Below are 17,763 nucleotides of genomic sequence, written 5' to 3' on the forward strand. Positions count from 1 at the left end.
AAAGGGAAGTACAGAGATCAGAGCCTTCAAACTAGAGATCAAGGACTTTGACAACCAATTGTGGCAAAACTCCAAAGATGTTATTCTAGAGATAGCTACGCCTACAAAAACCATCAGTGATTATAAAAAGGAGATACTAGAAGATATCTATGATAATACTGAAGTGGGAGTCAAATGTCCTGGACTAGATGTGCAATCTTGTTCAAGAGTCTATCTCAGTGGACTCTAGGGGCAGCTAGGTGGCACAGTGAATAGAGCACCTGGAGTCAGGAGGATGCAAATTCAAATCCAGCCTCAGACACTTAACAATTATCTAGCTGGGTGACACTGAGCAAGTCACTTAACCTCATTGTCTTATGGAAACCAAAAAATAAAATAAAATAAAGTCTCAGTGGACTTTAGTTCTCTAAGCTGCAAAATGAAAAGCTTGATTAGGTGCTCTCCATGGTCTCTTCTAGTACTAACAATCTATTATTCTACCCTGGGGTCTTCTATAAGTTTGAAAGAAAAGTGGGGTGTGTCTCCAAATATATAGATTGTCACTACCTCACTGGGCCTAATGAACTACCCTTGGATCTATCTAGGGTCTCAATTAATTCTGCTAAGAAAGTGCTAAAAAGAAACAAAAAAAAGTATTTTTTCTCATTCCTGGCAAAAGGATCAGAGTAAAGGTACAAGAATTAAAACTGCCAGCTTCCTAAACATTTTATTCCATGATTTTGATGTCATGGCATTGTCAGGTTGTTTGGCTAAGAGAAACTTCCAAAGGTCATATAGAACACTACCTTGCCTCTAGATCTACCATTTTATATATGGTGATTTATGCTGATCTCAAAGGGATAAATTTCCCTTCTGTTATCAACTGTATTGTATTTCATAATTCAGTCATCAAGCAACTCTTTCATCAAATGAATTCCTCTTATTGAGAGAGAAGCCCTTATCCACCATTCTGACCACCAACCTCAAAATCTATTAGTATCAATACATACATACATACTAAGAATGCAGACCAAGTTAAAGAAACACAGAATTATAAAACACTAAAACCAAAAGAAACAATCTATTCTAGTATTTCCTAACCACCAGTTCATGGCAAAGGTTACAAGTCTACAAAACTTTTATCACAAAAAGAACAATTGACAGGATCAAAAGATCTTATCATTTATTTTACTAACTTTGTAACCTTGGACAAGACACTTTACCTCTCTTAGACCTCAACTTCTGCATTTGAAAAATAAGAATAGTAATACTTGTGTATGGCCTATTTTACAACATAATTGTGAGAAAAGTGTTTTGTAAACTGTGAAAAATAATGCAAATATGATCTAGAATTAATATTAGCTGCAGTATATTAATAACATAAACAGTAAGTTTCTTGACCTGCACCCCAGAGAGCACCAAGTACAACTTAGAAGATTAGCAGGGGGACTGCTGCCAGAGCAAGCATATAAGCCCAGTCCACAGGGCACTCAGCAAACAGCCATGGCCGTGGCAGCCCAGATCCAGGAAATGCAAGCAGGCAGAGCCAGTAAGCAGGAGTCCCCAGGCAACTGAGCCTTGAGTGCTCAGCCTACTAAAGGTAGAGGAGTGGAGAGAGACTTCCGAGATTTGTCCTCTGTACCTGGAACAAGACTCTGGGGCTCTGACCACATTCAGATCCTGATCGCAGTCTAGGCCCCCCCATAGAACAGCAGGGCCCCCCCATCTTAGCCCCGTGGCAGAGGGGTGCACTTGTGGTCATTCACAGACCGGGAGGGAAGACAGAGCCTCACACACTGAGATCCTTGTGGGGGGGGGGGTGGTCCTAATAATACTCAAAAGCTCAGGAAGCACCCCCAAAACAGGCACAGGCTGGGGAAATGAGTAAACAGAGAAAAAAGAGGAACACCACTGAGAAATACATTGTCTATGATCCCAAGAAGGAGCAAAATACTCAATTTGAAGATGAGGAAGTATAAGCTCCTGCATCTAAAGACTGCAAGAAAAACAGAAATTGGGCTCAGGCTATGACAGAGCTCAAAAAAGACTTTGAAAATCAAGTGAGGGAGATAGAAGAAAAATTGGGAAAAGAAATGAGAGAGATGCAGGAAAAGCAGGAAAAATATGAAAAAGAAGTCAGCAGCTTAGTCAAGGAGATCCAAAAAAATGCTGAAGAAAATAACATGTTAAAAACCAGCATAGGTCAAATGGATAAAACAGTTCAAAAAGTTATTGAGGAGAAGAATGCTTTAAAAAGAAGAATTGGCCAGATGGAAAAAAGAGATAAGAAAGCTCTCTGAGGAAAACAAATCCTTCAGATCTAGAATGGAGCTAAAGGAAGCTGTTGACTTTACAAGAAGTCAAGACACAATACTTCAAAACCAAAAGAATAAAAAAATTAGAAGAAAATGTGAAACATCTCATTGAAAAGAACAACTGATCTGGAAAACAGATTTAGGAAAGATGATTTAAAAATTATTGGGATACCTGAAAGTCATGATCAAGAAAAGTGCCTTGACATCATTTTTAAAGAATTCCTATGGGAAAAATTGCCCAGATATCCTAGAAGCAGAGGGCAAAATAGAAATTGAGAAAATCCACTGATCTCCCCCAGAAAGAGATCCAAAAAAAAAACCAACACCCAGGAATATTATAGCCAAGTTCCAGAACTCCCAAGTCAAAGAGAAAATATTACAAGCAGGCAGAAAGATACAATTCAAATATCATGGAGCTGCAGTCAGGATCACACAAGACTTAGCAGTAACTACATTAAAGGCTAATAGGGCTTGGAATATAATATTCCAGAAAGCAAAAGAGCTCAGAATGCAACTGAGAATCAACTACCCAGCAAAACTGAATGTCCTCTTCCAGGGAAAAACATGGACTTGCAATGAACCAGGGGAATTTCAAATGTTTCTGTTAAAATGGCCAGAGCTGAACAGAAAGGTAAAATATGAGGGACTTAATGATGATGAACTTTATGTATTCCTGAATAGAAAAATGATAATAGTTATAAGAAACTTCTCATTTAATAGAGCAGGTAGAAGGAGCTTTTATAGATGAAGTATAGGAGAGAGCTGAATTTGAAGATATAATATATTGTAAAAATGGAGTCAATGGCTAAATGCAAAGAGTCCAGCTATTGGAATAAAAACTCTCTCTTTGATAAAAACTACTGGGAAAATTGGAAGTTAGATGGAAGAAACTTAGATTAGACCAATACCAAGACACTCAATACCAAGATAAGATCCAAATGGATACAGGATTTAGACATAAAAAACAATACTATAAGTAAATTTGAAGATCAAGGACTTGTTTACCTGTCAGATCTATGGAAAGACAATGTTATGACTAAGGAAGAGATGGAGAACATCACTAAAAACAAATGATTACATTAAGTTAAAAAGCTTTTGCACAGACAAAACCACTGTAACCAAGATCAAAAGAAATATAGTAAACTGGGAAACAATCTTTACAACTAATATTTCTGACAAAGGATTCATTTCTAAAATATACAGAGAACTGAGTCATATTTTTTAAAAAAGCCATTCCCCAATTGACAAATGGTCAATGGATATGCAAAGGCAATTTACAGATGAGGAGATCAAAGCAATCCATAGTCATATAAAAACTGCTCTAAATCATTAATTATTAGAGAAATGCAAATTAAAGCTTCTCTGAGATACTACCTCACACCTCTCAGACTGGCCAATATGACCAGAAAGGATAACAATCAATGTTGGAAGGGTTGTGGGAAATCTGGGACACTATTACATTGTTGGTGGAGCTGTGAACTCATCCAACCTTTGTGGAGAGAAATTTGGAACTACGCCCAAAGAGCAACAAAAATGTGCATACCCTTTGATCCAGCAATACCACTACCGGGTCTATACCCTGAAATGATGATGAAATGAGGTAAAAACATCACTTGTACAAAAATATTCATAGCAGCCCTGTTTGTGGTGGCAAAGAATTGGAAATCAAGTAAATTGTCCTTTAATTGGGGAATGGCTTAGCAAATTGTGGTATGTGTTTGTCATGGAACACTATTGTTCTATTAGAAACCAGGAGGGATGGGAATTCAGGGAACCCTGGAGGGATCTGCAGGAACTGATGCTGAGTGAGATGAACAGAACTAGAAAAACACTGTACACCCTAACAGCAACATGGGGGTGATGATCAACCTTGATGGACTTGCTCATTCCCTCAGTGCAACAATCAGGGACAATTTTGGAGAATGCAATGGAGAATACCATTTGCATCCACAGAAAGAATTATGGAGTTTGAACAAAGTCCAAGGACTATTTTCTTTAATTTAGGGGAAAAAACTGATATCTTAAAAAAATGGAGTCAATGGCTAAAAGGGAAATGTCATGGGAGTAAGAGAAAGGAAAGGTGGAATAAGCTAAGATATTTCATATAATAAGATTTTTTTTATTACAATGAGCAATAGCAATGATATGGAAGGGGGAAGGTGAGGGGGAATGAGGGAAACTTCACTCTCATCAGAGGTGGCTCAGAGAGGAAACAGCATATATACTCAATGGGGTATAGATATCTAGAGTAAGAAGGAGAGAAGAGGGACAGGGGGAAAGGGGGGATGTGAGTGATGGAGGAGAGGGTTGACCATGGGGGAGAGTGGTCAGATATAATACATTTTCTGTTTTACTTCTTTCAAGGGGCTGGGACCACAGGGCCTGGTGGTTGCTGGGCCTTAGGGGTGGTATGTGGGCTTGGGGTCTCTTGGCCCCCAGGGCTGGTGATCAGTCTGCTGTACCACTCAGCTACCCTACAGCACATTTAAGAAGAGGGACAGATTGAAAGGAGAGAGAAAATATAGTGTATGGTAGTGGGGAAGTATGAATGGAGGGAGTTGTGATCAGCAATGGCAACAGTGAAAAAATATGGAAGTGGCTTTTGTGATGGACTTATCATAAAGAATGTGATCCACCTGCAACAGAGCTGGTGGTGTTGGAACACAGAATGAAGCACATTTATTATTATTATTATTATTATTTTATTTTATTTTATTTTATTTTATTGGGTTTTGCAGGGCAATGGGGTTGGGGTGACTTGCCCAGGCTCACACATCTGGGTGATTGTTGGGTGTCTGGGGCTGGATTTGAACTCAGGTGCTCCTGATTCCAGGGCCAGTGCTCTGTCCACTGTGCCACCTAGCTGCCCCTATTATTATGTTTTTAATTTTAATTTTAATTTTCTTCTCTTTATTGCTCATGAGGGTCTATATTTCTTGGGGGAGGGGTATAATATTTACTCTTAAACAAGAATATTTTAGTAATGTATAAAAAACATCATTTGTACAAAAATAAAATAAATATAATAAAAAATAAAAAATAACATAAGTAATTACTTCATTAAACCTAAAAACTTAAAAAAGATGAACTACTGCTTCTTTTCTTCCCTTCATTATCTTCCTTCTACCCCAAACCACTTCCCTTTTTCTAGTTCTCAATCACCACCTGCTAAATCATAGAGGACCAGTGGGCAAAATGGTCTGAGGCAGAAAATTTAGATATATTATTAATCTAATAGTTTGGGTTGAGAAACTCATTTAAACCAACCCTCTCATTTTGTAGCTAATAAATGAAGGTGAAGCTCAAGGGTGAAGTAATTGTTCAAGGTCACTCAGTTCAGTACAGGAACTTAAGTGTGCAGACTTGCAGTCAAGTGCTCTAGTTCCTTGACACAATCTAAAACAGAAAATGATGATTTAGGCAGGAATATTAAGGGAATGCAGATGAATATTTCCAATTGCCTACCAAACAGCTCCACCTATCCATCACTTCAAACTTCAAATGTCTGAGGTTGAACTCATCATCTTCCTCTCAAAATGTGCCCTTCCCAAAACTTCATGCTTTCTGTAGATGATGGCACTATCCTCCCAGTCGCCCAATTTTGCAACCTTAGAGGCATCTCTGATTCTCTCTTTCATGCTGATATTAAATTGCCAAGACTATGGATTCTACCTTTATAATATCAATCAACCTTGTCCCTTTCCTACCCACTCAATAGGTTTTAGAACTGGAAAAGAACTTAATGGACACCTCATGTAACTCTACTTTGAACATACAAATGAGGAAATTAAGATCCAGAGAAGGAGGTGATTTATCCAGGTCATTTAGACAGGAAATAGCAAACTGGTGTTTTAACCTTTTAAATGCCATTCCTGTTTAGTTTTGGGTTTTTTTTTTCAGCTGTCTCTCCCTGCCTCCCATCAGACTCTAACCCTAGTTCAGGCTATCATTTCTGTTGTCTAGACTATTGCAATACCTTTCTAAACAGTCTTCCTGTCTCCTCCCTCTTCAATCAGTCCATCCTTCATATCTCTGATAAAATATTCTCTCTAACACACTACCCTGATTGTTTCATTCCTCTATTCAAAAATTTTCAGTAGGTGCTTACTGCCTCCAGGATAAAATTCAAAATCATCTTCCTCAGATTGAAAGCTTTTTTCATAAAATGGCTCCTCTACTTGTTTCTAGTTTATTCCATATTAATCTCCTTCAAATTCCAGTCAAATTGACCTGTAGAAAAGGCAAGGGAATAAAGTACTTATACAGAAACTACTATGAGTTAAGGCACTGTACTAAGTATTTTTGCAAATAGTAACCCTTTAATCCTCACCAAAATCCTGAGAGGGAGGTGTTATAAGTAATACTATATATAATTATATATCTATGTATAGCTATATGTGTTTGTGTATATATATTATGCTATATATCATGGTATATTATATATAATTATATGTGATATTATATATTATAATCCCCATTTTCCAGTTGAGGAAATTAAGGTAAAAAGAAATAAGTGACTTACCCAGGGTCATACAACTGGTAAGTGTCTGAGGCTGAATTTGAACTCAGGTCTTCCTGATTTCAGATTGTTATCTGTCCATTGCACCATCACAGCTGCCTCTCTTCTTAGCTTTTATATATACATGACATTTCATTTCCTACTTTCCCAGGCCTACAGTGTATGCTCTCTTAACTTCTACCTCCTACAAACCCAAAGCTTAAGTGTCATCTCTTAGTAGAGATCTTTCCTGGTTCCCATAGTTTCTGGTATCTCTCCCCTCATAAAATTTCTAAGATGTGTTATTTACTTAATTTTGTATATATTGTATCCTGCCAGCAAAACGTAAGCTCCTTGAGGGTAAGTACTATTTCCTTTCTGGCACTGCAACCCTAGGGTTTTGCATATACTAAGTGCTTAATCAATGTCTGTTGAACTAAAATAAATGCCAGGTTAATAATTTGGATATAATTCAGTAGGCAGTGGGGAAAAGCTCCTCAAGAGAGCCCAAGAGACAGCTTCCCAAAGCCCAAGAAAAAGACACAACCAAAGTTCTGTTCTAGAGAGATCTGAGTTAAGGTGGTGATACCACCCAGGAGGGTGTCTGTTAACTATTAACCATTCAGGTGTGGCATAAATGCCTGAATCCAGATAATGGCAACAGGAATATGGATGAGAGTGTTAAATGAGATTATCCCTAAGGTCCAATTCAGTTATAATTTCCTATGGTTCTATAAAGATAGGTTTGTAACAGCCTCATGCCTCCTATTTCTTGAGGACCGCTTCAGCACTTGGAATCATTTTCATTACAATTAGTTGGGGGAGGAGGAAAATCTCTGCAAAAGCTACAAAGCCATCATCAACCTTCATCTTTTCGACTTCATTTTCACAGAAAAGAAGAGGGGGTTGGAGGGAGGAGGAACTGAGAGACAATTGAATTGCACCATGAACAAAAGGTTTGATGCATTTTCACTCATACATTTTTATCAGGCTCTGCTATGCTATCAGCACCCTATAATCATATCTAATGTATGGAGAGAGTCTCAGGGGCTCACATTCCAAGCCACAAGCATCCTGGGCCATAGTACTGCTGATATATATATATATATATATATATATATATATATATATATATATATATGATTTGTTTCCTACTAACTGTACTCTGGCCTCTAAGATTACAGCCATATCTGAAAGGGTGTGTGTGTGTGTGTGTGTGTGTGTGTGTGTGTGTGTGTGTGAGAGAGAGAGAGAGAGAGAGAGAGAGAGAGAGAGAGAGAGAGAGAGAGAGAGAGAAGGGGGGAATGAAGCTAAGAAAGTCACTTCAATGTCATATAGTACACACAAAGTGCTTGGTCAGGGGGAGGTAGAAGAGAGGCAGGGAAGGGAAGGCATTTCTTTAGGATACGGAAGACTTAGATTCTGGTCCTGAATGTTCAACTTAGTCATTTCACTCTGCTTCCAAGTTCCTTTACCTGTAAAAATGGGGACAATAATATTTGCTGGCCCCACCTCATAAGATTGTTGTGAGAAAATCACTTTGCATAAGTAGAAGGGATAGGAAATGGATCTGTGATTTCACTGATATCAAAATTCTCAGTTGAAGAAACTCCCTCTAATAATAAAAGTCAGCACCTTATCTGCATTTAATATACCTAGTTGCCTAGATCACTGAGAACCCATGTGACTTTCTGAGATTGAAGAGCTAGCATGTGTCAGTGAAGGGACTTGTACCACTAATTTTGATGCCAGTTCTCTATACATTCAACCACAATGAGACACTAAGGCAGCTGGGAAACTTCCCTCTAGAACTACCTCTTTCCTAAAAAAGTCTTCCTATATTAACCTGTCCTAACTTCTCACCTTTCCTCTTTCCCCTTACAAGTACTATAACTAGCCATTTCCTTGGATTCCTATTGTCTCTCCTTTTTAGGATGGGAAGGGAAAGATCATGGGCTTCAGTTTTTTTACCCCAAGGACCCAATCCTGTACTCAAACAGAAGGATCAGCAGATCCAACTACTTCTCTGGGACTCCGTTCCCTCACCACCAAAAGGAGGAGATACAAGAAACTTTCCAATGTCTCTTCCCATTCTAACTCTATGATGCCAAAGAGTTTATAAACTGACTACTGGGAAGAGGCTCTGCCTAGCCATGGATCCCTACCCACCATACTCACCCTTCTATGGTTCACTTCAGAAAGAGCCAGGCACAACCCTGCTTCTTGAATCTAATTTTCTTTCCTCATGTCAAGTACACACCAGAAAAACAACCCGATGTTTCAAACACAGGTTGAGAAGAACACAGGCTTGTTGTTAGTGAAGGAAAATAAAAGCTGACGTGTTTGGAGATCTGTAGCCTCTCAGCTGAGGAAAGCTTTGTTTCTAAATAAATAATAAATAACATAAGGGTACTTATTTCCTTGCTTAGTTCTATTTCCTGGCTATCAGTCTATACATTGCAAATCTCATCTGGGAAAACCTGTATTGAACAGCACTGTGCAAATGCTCTCAAAACTATTCTTTCTACAGCTTCTCTCTCTTAAGAAAATAAAGAACTAGTGATGACTCTCTTTACAAATAACACTTTTCTAGGATTCTCTTTTTCCCTTATCACACTTTTCTATCATATTTACTTTTGTATTTATTGCATCCCTCTTTTCTAAACCCTCAAATGGACCATAAACTCCTTGAAGTCATAAACAGTGTTATCTTTCATCCTTGTATTCCCAGTAACATGTTTCTTGCACACAGATAGGTGTGCAATAAAGGGGTTTTTTTTTAAATTGAATTCAATTCCCAAAAGGTCTTGGAGAAAAGGGAAAGGGTCTTTTAACTCTTCTCCCATAGAGATCTGCTGACTGAACATTAAAGAGAATTGCCCCATTTTGATGATGGAAAACTGGAGAAGAGTGAATTTACTCAAAACCCAACTGATCTTCCCACTCAACTCTCTCAAACAACCTATTCTTTATATGTCTTCCCTCCACTATTTAAATCACCCCCACTCTGAGAAACACACAAAGAAACTGGGAAATGAGATAATTTCTCCATTCCCATTCCTTACAAGAAAAAAGTCACTCATCACTATCTTCCAAGAGTGGAAATATTTCAATTTTTCTAACCTCTCTGGTTGTCAGCCTATCACCCAGGGATGATCACACTCCCTTTTTGGGTCTCACTCTCTTCCTTTCAAAATCTTGACATTTTAGTTAATCACTCCAACTTTACACTGTTTTTAACCTTGAATCCTTTGTCCCACTCACCTCTTGCTGTTCATTCCTTTCCAAACCTCAACTCTGAATTATTCTCATTATCTGCTTTTCTTCTTGTGTGCTACAGAGCACCCCTAGACAACTATGTTGGGTCCACTACAAACATGTCCCAATTAAACTGATTCCTCACTGCTGTACTCCAATCCTTTTATTCTTCCCCCAATCAAATCTCTATTAAACTCACCCTCAAACTCTGTTCCAAAATTTGACTTCTTTCTTCAAGCCATCAGCTTCCTTTTTTCCTTCTCCTTCGGCAGAGGACCTTATTTCATCTTTCACTGGAAAAAAAAAGAAGCCCACAAGCTCCCTTTCTTTTCCAGTTTACTCTTCAATTAATATCTCCTCTTTTGAACTAGTTTAGAGGTTGATATGACCCTTTTAAATTGCCAGTATCAACAAGAGGTGCCCTTAATCCCAGTCCTTCCTGTCTCCTAGGGCAGCCCTTCCCTTAGTTTACATCACCTCAGTCTTTCTGTCTCTGTCTCTGTCTCTGTCTCTGTCTCTGTCTCTCTACAAGAAAGGTTATTTAACATTGAGGCTTCCACGTTCTCGCCATCCACTCATACCTCAAGCTCCTGCATCGTCTTCCATCTCCACCACTTAGCTAAAACCGTTCTCTACAACAACACCAATGTTCCTAACTGTTGAATCCAATGGACTTCTCTTAGCCTCATCCTAACTTGACCTGACAGCAGTTTCTCATCTCAGCCCCTCCCTCTCAATATTCTTTTCCCTGGATTTTCAATGAGTTAATTCTCTCATGGTTCTCTCCCAACATATCTGTCTTTCTAGAATGATATCTTGGTCTCTTTTGCAACAAATATATTTCATCTTCTGTGGACAGGTATACCCCAGACTCAGTCTTGGGCCCACTCTTCTCTACATTCTCTTTTCTTGGTAATATTATAAACTCCCATGGATTAAATTATTACTTAAGTATAAATGACTCCCAAAGCTATAAACTGTATATGCCTTCACCTCTCACTAAGTTCCACACCCATATCTCTAACTGCCCAATACATATTTGATTGGATGCCCTATAGACACTGAACTCTTTATTTGTCACTCTACTGCTACCTCTCTTACTAATTTCCAAATTTCTTTTAAAGGTACCATGATTTGGGGGCATGTAGGTGGTGCAGTGGATAGACCACCAGCCCTGGAGTCAGGAGTACCTGGGTTCAAATCCAGCCTCAGACAATAATTACCTAGCTGTGTGGCTTTTGCCTTGCCAAAAAAAAAAAAAAAAAACAATTAAAAAAAGTTATCTTCATTTTTTTCTTGTCATCCACATTTTCAATTGACTACCATTCTTGACTGTTCATTCTCATCTCATATTCAATCAGAAACCAAGTCTTAACAATCCTTCAACATCTCTTGCATGTACCTCTTTCTCTTTACTCACACCACAACCACCTTAGTTCAGACCGTCACAACTCCAATCTAGACTATTAAAACAAATGCTTCAGTGATCTCTCCTCAATCAGTTTTTCCTCCCTTCAGTACATTCTTTAATGAGGGGGAAGTGAGGTTCTTAAGGTACAGATCTGACCATTTCACTTTCATTCAAGATGATTCAATAGCTCCCCATTGCCTTGAGGATGATAAAAAAAAAAAACAACACTCCTCTACTTGACATTTGAAGGCTTTCACAATCTGGTTTCAGACAATCTTTCCAGATTGATTAACCCTCTCCCATTAAAGCTCTTTAATACTCTAGTCAAATTGACCTTTTGGGAACTCCCTGCAAATAACATTCCATTTCCTGCCTCTGCCTTTGTAAAAAACAGTCCACCAAACTTAGAATGTCCATTCTCTGTCTTCACAGTCCTGTCTTGGAGACCCTGCTCCCTTCAAGGCCAAACTCAAGTCCAAACACCAAAACACCTTAACTGATATCTATAGTTGTAAATACCCCACCCAAACATTTTGAATCAATTCTGCAAATAGATTGTATTTAAATATGAACATAAGATCATAGATCTAGAACTCCAGAGACTCATAATTTCATAGACTGAGAGATTTAGAGTTGGAAAGGACCTCAGAGTGTGTTTGAATATGTATTCCCATCAATAGATCACAAGTTCCTTCAAATTAAGGAAGATCTCAATTTCTAAATATGGATCCTAGTGCCAAATACAGTGCCTAGCAAAGAAAAGGCACATAATACTTACTAAAAAAAATAATAAATACTTACTGATTGACTGATTCCTTCCTTCATTATTTCTTAATTGGTTGGTACAACTATCCATAAATCATTACAGAATAAAAACTCCTTGGACTGTGTCTGTGCAGTTTTTAACATAACATGGAGAATGTTAATGTGTTTCTTGCGTTGGGGAAAATGAGGCAAAGAAAGATGGAAGGACATCAACAAGTTAAATGTCAAGGTCAGTGATTGAACCCAGGAATGCTTCAGATCCAAGTGGCTAATAATGTAGGAGAAAGGGAGCTCTGCCACTAACTAGCTATGTGACCTCAGGCAACTGGCTTGCCTCTTGAAGCAGATCAGAGTTGGTCATATCTGGGCCTCATACATCAGCATGAGAATGGAAGATACTCAAGGACAAAATATTTCAATTTATTATTCATTATCAATGTATTTATTTGTAATGTAAGAAAATACTCAGCTCTATGGAACCCAGTTGGATAGGAAGAGGTAGGATGAGATAAAGTCCTGCATTGGAAGCACATCACTATACTTCAATCCAGACTGTGTTATTTAAGTAACTATGAAGTCATTGCCTTCCTCTGGGCTTCTGTTTCCTCATCTGTAAAATGAAGGGGCCCTATCTAACTCTAAATCCTATAACTATTTGTTTTGTGATAAGTAAATTCACTCAAAGCAGGGGTATGCAGGAGCCAGTCTGAATCTGCTCCCAGATTGTTAAAATATCAGTGTGAACATTTACACTTCAGGATATCAGCAAATGCTGCCAGTCAGGGCTTGATTTATTTTTTTTGTTGATCTTCTAGACTGTTAATTATACAGATTAAATTTTAAAATGTGCTCTACATTTTCAGAGAGTCAGTTGTTAAATATTTACCAGCACACCCTGATTCAAAGCCTCCAAGGGCCAGTAACAAAAGATACAATTTTCAAATGTTTGCAAAATATAATTTTTACCCATTGCCCAGGGCCCAGTGCCTTAGCCTGCCTTTTTCTCTGTGTTTCAATTTCTTCATCTATACCAGAGACCTCTAGGCTCCCTTCTTGACTACTGCCACTAAAGATCTAGTGCTCCCATTAAAGCTAGAACTTAAAGCCTGCAAAAACAGGAAGCTACTGCCTAAATCAAAGTGCAGTTAGGTGACTCAATGGATAGGACACTGGCCCTGGAATCAAGAAGACTCATCTTCATGAGTTCAAATCTGCCCACAGACTCTTACTAGCTGTGTGACCCTGTTTGCCTCAGTTTCTTCATCTATAAAATGAGCTAGAGAAGGAAATGACAACCCACTCTCGTAGTAAGAAAACCCCAAATAGGGTCACAAAAAGTCAGATACAACTGCTAACAACTGCCTAAATTGGTTCCTAGGGGAGAAGATATGAGGACAGGGTAAGAAAAATAGCAGAGTTCAGTATCCTCATTGCTGAGTCACCCAACTTGAGCTGAGTTCCTACATGGGAGAATGCCCCTCTGGAAATAAGGCTGGGATAATCATATAAGAGAGCTAAGGTTCTGCACCCCACATAACTGGGAGAAAATCAGGCAAGAGATGCCAATTCTGGTCCTGACTCTCCCAAAACCTGACTGTGTCACCTCTCTGGACTTCCGTAAAATGATGGGGTTAGATCTCTATATAAGGGACTCCCAAACTGAAGAGCAAGCACAAAGAAAGGATCCTCCTGGGAACCAAAGCTTCTTTTTCCTGTGTGCTACATATACACTTGGCCTGGCAAGGACCCAGCTCTTTTAGCAGGCTTAATCAGTCTGTGAGATGATCTCAGCTGGATCCTGTCCACCAAAGCAAGATGTCTCAAGAAGGCACTGAGTGCCCCACTGGTGGAAAGGGCAGTTCTATCAGTCTCAAAATTAGTTTTCTTTCTGTCTCAAATTTTACTTGACAAAAATGAGAAGTTTTAAGAAAGGATTTGGAGAAAGAAAATATTTTGGGGAGAGCAAAAAAGAAAAAGAATAAAAAAGGATTATTGAAAGTTGAGATGAAAATCCTAGCAGACCTGTTAAAGGAGAAAGTCATTTTATCACACTCTTTTCCTAGACCTAGAAAATTAGGAGTTATGTCTAGTTAAAATTAGAGCCATGAGAGAAGCCCAGGGCTGAAGGGGACTCTAGGGAAACCCATCCCACCACCTTTTACATATGAGAATAATGATCTTAGTAGAAGAGACAGGGAAATGAGGATCTCACAACATCCTCAATCTAGAGATGGGCATTACCAAACATGAATAAGAGACAGTTGATGTCTTTTTTTTCCTTAAAAAATGAAGACCCAAGTGTTTATAACTTGGAAAATAAAGGAAAAGGGGAGAATTTTTACTCCATTTAGAAAATAAAAGTGTTTTACTTCCACCAAATCTGACTCCACAGGGGAAAATGTCCTCATTCCCCACTATTAACCCCTGTTGAGTTCCAGGGATTTGAAAGGGATGTGGCTGAAAAGACAATAGGAAGAAAGCTCTATGTAAAGCAAAGTCCTCTCATCTAGTTTGGAGCTTTATAGTTACATGTTTATAGCAGCTAGGTGACACTGCAATGGATTAAGCACTGAGCCTTAGTCTGGAATCAGGGAAACCTAAATTCAAATCCCGCCTCAGATACTTACTAGCTGTATGACCTTGGACAAGTCACTTAACCCTGTTTGTCTTAGGTTCCTCATCTGTAAAATGAATTAGAGAAGGAAATGGTAAACCATTCTAGTACCTTCACCAAGAAAAAACTTCAAATGAGATCACAAAGAGTCAGAGAGTGACTGAAATAAAAGTTAAATATCTACATATATGTTCCATTTTATGAAAATTGATGTATTTTTGGTAACTAGAAGTTGAGAAAGGCTTTTTTTAGTCTCAGATGCTGATTACATAAAACAAAATAAGCAAAAATTTAATATAATGAAATACAAACTTAACTTCCTTCAAGCCCCAATTTGGGAACTATTCGAAGATATGGTGTCTCTGAGAAAGGGAGAAACAATATAGTCAGGGAAGAAGACAACTAAATCCAGGATTTGTTGGAGCCATTATGCTGTAGTTACCTCTGTTGGTATCTTTTTCCCCACTAGACAAAGTTGCATGAGGATTGGACTCTTGCTTTCCTCAATGTCTTTTTCTCCTATTGCTTAGGAAATAATATAATAAATATTTGTTTTATTTTGTATTTTAACTTTTCACTCAAAGTCCAGTAGAATCTAACATGTGACTGTCCAGCCAAGAAGGATCTCTCACTATGGGGAGATGAAGCAAAGGATGATAAGAGGCTGGAGAGGAGCCAGGGAGGCACCAAATGTGAGAGATGGTGTCACGCAGCCGGCCCCTCTCCCTGAAAGCCTTCTTCACCAGAGAGTTATTTCCATGCATTTTTCCTGTGAGAAAAGAATGAAAGGAATGTGGGCCAGCTATTAACCAAATCCACCCCACGCCAGCTCAATGCCCAGTGACATACCATCCGGGTTGGGGGGGAAGGGGAGAGGAAGGACAGGGAGAGCAATGAAGTCTGTAATCAGAAAATTCTACTAAAGAAATCTGACCTGGCAGTCAGCAACAAGCTACATAGGTAATACAATACACAAGACTTCCTTAAAGGTGAACACACAAGCACATACATAAGCCTGTATGTGAGAGGTCTAGTTGCACCAGGGTACATAAATGAAATGCTCCCAACCTTTTATTGTTCTTAGGGGACCTATTCATGAGGAAGTGATACCTCAAATGAAATCCAATTTTGTCCCCAAGTATAGTACCAGCTTCTCAGGCAAAAGATAGCTGGTAAGGAGAGGGGGAGGGGAGAGGAGTTATTTAGAGAAAAAAATGTCAGTGATGAAAACTAGGGGCAAAAAGAAAAACAAAAAAACAGACCTCAGGCTAAGATGATGCCATGAAAAGTTGTACCAGAACCCAACTCTCCAGCAAACACCTCCAGAAAAAGGTTCTAGATGGAACAATAATCAAAAAGACCAAAGAGGCATTCCAACATGTTCCACTGCAAACAGTGCTGTACTAAACAAGATGACCAGAAAACTGGAGACAAGAGCTGGAACATGGCAGGGAAGGTGGAAGCTAATAGCAAACTCTAGCAAATGGGGGTGCTCTGAGTAGACTTGCCATGGTGATCAGAAACAAATTCCAATTCCAATAAATATGGCCAGAAGCCGATGAATGTTCTGAGTAGGACTTTATCAGGAAGCTAGCCTAACTTTTAACAAACAAAATGTGAAACCTGAGGGAACTCTGAATTGGAATTTTGGGTGGTAGGAGAGTGAGGAGGGTAAAAAGAGGCTAAAATCACTAAGATTTTGGCTCTGACCCATAGGAACAATAGCAGGGATAGAACCAACCCGTTAGGTTGCTGTACAAGTAACAACAAGCTAAATGACCATAAACAAGCAGTGGGGAGGCCGGGGAGGAGGAGGAGGAGGAGGAGGTCATCTTGCAAAGGTCTTTAGACTAGCATGATCTCTAACCTCTAATTGGGGCCACAGAAGGAGATAGAATAAATTCCCAACTGAAAATTTAAGAAGGGAAACAGTTAAGTGGCGGGCGGGGGCGGGGGAATCTTTGCAAAATTATCTGTTAAAAGTCTCACACAAAGGAATATAGGAAATTGATATAAATAAATATGAGTCATTCATTCATCATTAGACAAATGATCAACAGATTCGAGAAGCAAGTCAAGCTTCAGTAACTATCTAAAATGCTGCAAATCACTAATAATAAGAAAAATGCAGATTAAAACAACTTTGGGTTCCGTTTCACACCTATAAGACTGGCAAAGATAACCAAAAGAAAAGGAAAATAACAATTATTGTAGAGGTTGTGGAAGGATAGCTATGCATCTGTATTGTTAGTGGCACTGTTACATAGAACAAACAAACTATTTTAGAAAGAAATGTGGCACTATACCCTTAAGGACACTAAAGTGTGTATATACTTTGACTTGGCAAGCTACTATTTTGCTTGAACTCCAAAGAAGTCAAAGAAAGAGGGAACAAAATATGTACAAAGTATTTAAAGCAACATTTTTTTGTTGTAGCAAAAAAAGGGGAAAAGTATATGTGCCCATCAACTAGAAAATGGTTAAATAAATTTTGGCATATGAATGTCATTCAATATCAATGTGTCAGAAGAAATGAAAAAAAGGAAGAGATTCAGAGAACCCTAGGATGTTTTACATTAGTTGATGTAAAATGAAGAGAGAAGAAGCAGAAGATAATCACTACAAAGACCTGGCTAACATACATATTGTATTATATAGGAAATAGATGAAGCTGAAAAATAAGGATAACAAGCCAGGATCTTTCTTCCAAAGAGCTCAACAACCCTTCTTATCCATAATTCTTCCCATTCTATAAACAGGAAAAGTGAGATGAAGAATAAGGTAACATTTCACTCCTTTCTTCATCTTATAAAACATAAAAATTCTATTGTGTAACACATAAACATAGTCAAGCAACACAAATCTATACACTGGTCATGTCTAAAAAAAATAGGTGTCATTCTATATTTCAGACAAATATCAT

The 17,763-nt window shown here is 38.5% G+C and overlaps 1 protein-coding gene across 4 annotated transcripts in view; it reads right to left on the minus strand.

Moving 5' to 3' along the window:
* The window catches only part of TSPAN9 (tetraspanin 9), a 240,544-nt gene that overhangs the window by 161,460 nt on the left and 61,321 nt on the right, over positions 1-17,763 (minus strand). The window contains exon 5 of one of the 4 annotated variants that reach the window (XM_074194645.1): positions 14,854-14,907. The exons of the other annotated variants lie outside the window; for them this stretch is intronic. The gene's annotated coding sequence lies outside the window, so the exon portion shown is untranslated. The remainder of the gene's footprint in view (positions 1-14,853; positions 14,908-17,763) is intronic. 4 annotated transcript variants of the gene reach the window in all.

Source organism: Macrotis lagotis, chromosome 7 (genome assembly GCF_037893015.1).
Source record: "Macrotis lagotis isolate mMagLag1 chromosome 7, bilby.v1.9.chrom.fasta, whole genome shotgun sequence".
NCBI classification, from domain to species: Eukaryota; Metazoa; Chordata; class Mammalia; order Peramelemorphia; family Peramelidae; genus Macrotis; species Macrotis lagotis.